Source organism: Aplysia californica, unplaced genomic scaffold (genome assembly GCF_000002075.1).
Source record: "Aplysia californica isolate F4 #8 unplaced genomic scaffold, AplCal3.0 scaffold00140, whole genome shotgun sequence".
NCBI classification, from domain to species: domain Eukaryota; kingdom Metazoa; phylum Mollusca; class Gastropoda; order Aplysiida; family Aplysiidae; genus Aplysia; species Aplysia californica.
In genome coordinates this window covers 1,282,119-1,283,899 of record NW_004797410.1, presented here as the reverse complement: position 1 = coordinate 1,283,899, position 1,781 = coordinate 1,282,119, and positions in this window count along the sequence as shown.

Sequence of the window (1,781 nt, the reverse complement as noted above, 5' to 3'; positions counted from 1 at the left end):
AGGCCGGGCCAAATGTCCTGCTTATCGTACTTTCCCTCTATGATCAACACCTATCCTTCTCGGACAAAGGAGAAAAATCTCGGAGGGCCCGTGTGCAAGTTGCGCACGTTAAAGATCCCTTGGTGGTCTAAAATCGATAAGAGTAGGCTTCGACCGCCACCCGGGCAAAATTCAAAATTTCCTACCAACTGAAAAAGTTTAATGAGTCCCTCGCGCTCATATGACCTTATGCAGTTGCGAGCGCCGTAAAACACTTACAAAAACAAACATTTCCCTCTCTGTTGTCTCTGCCTGTCTGTCTTACTTTCTCCCCAGCACTAATTGAATAACTATTATTGTGTCGATGTACACATGTATTTCTCTTTTAGTTTTAGTAAGAGTTTTACGGCACTTGCAACACAATAAGGTCATATAAGTGCAGAAGAATAGATGTGTTACAAGAGAATAACATACACAAAAAAGAAGGCGGAGAGATAAGGACGGTAGATAGATGTTTGATATGAAAGAAGAAGTAAACCACACTAGAGCACCCGCCAAACACTCTCGTGCTCCTCTTTACTCAAACAAACAAAGTCCGGGTCAAGTAAGACTGAATTTTAGATTTTGCCTGGGTGGCGCCCGAAGCCTACTCTTATCGATTTTGGACCACCAAGGGATCTTTAATGTGCACAACTTACACACGAGACCTCCGAGATTTTTCGCCCTGATCCGAGAAGGCTAGGTGTATCTCCATATGTGTAGTGATGCGGTGGAATCAGGAGCTATTGGTACCATACATTTTCAATTTTTTTCCCATTCATTGTCAAGCTTATGATGAAAAAAAAATACCCATCTATCTTGAATAGGCGTTGAGATATTTGGAATTGAAGGAGATGGGGGACGCTTGGTGTCAGAAGTAATATTAATAAGAAAATGGCCTCCAAAGTTTGGTGAATTCCAAAGCTACAGTGAAATTAGGTTTTTGTTCCTTTGATCAACGTTGTTTTTACCACAAAAAAAACAAGATCCACCCAGAAATGTGATTTTAAGTGGACATAAAAAGTGTTGAGTCAAGAAAATAACAAACAAACAAACAAGTAATCAAACAAACAAACATGTAAATAAAGAGAAAATCGATATAAGTTAACCAACAGGCGGGAACATGCCAGTTCCTTTGATTTAATGATGTTGACAAGCTCTCCATATTTCATCACGAGGCTTCCCTCACAGGTCTTAAAATGTAAAAGATCGTGGTGAAAGAGCTCGTCAAAATAATTAAATCAAAGGAACTGACATTTTTCTACGTTTTCTAGCCTTTGGGCGTTTCCTTTTTTTTGTTTGAATTTTTTTTTTTTTTTTGAATTTTTTTTTGTGGCTCAACACTTTTCATGTCCAATAAAAAAAACGTATTTCGGTGTGGATTTTACTGGAAATAATGTTCATTAAAGGCACAGAAAATGTAAATTGTCAGTTTCCAAGGACTCTCAAACTGTGGAAGATACCAAACTTTGGCAGTCATTTTCTAGCTAGTTTTGCCTCTGAAACCAGGCGACCCTCACCTCCTTCGCGCTAAAGATGACACGTCACATTTAAATCAAGTTATTTAAGGTTCGTCCACACGACAAACTTTTGTTATCGCTGAATGAGTGACCGGTGCTGAAATGCTTCTGTACGTTGCTATACTTGCTATCAAGCACCTCGTAATGAAACCCTCATGAATCAGCTTAGCTTTCTCTTCGCCAAGTGAGGTAAATTTTTAGTGAGAAGGAGAGAGGGGGTGGGAAAGAGAGAGAGAGAGAGAG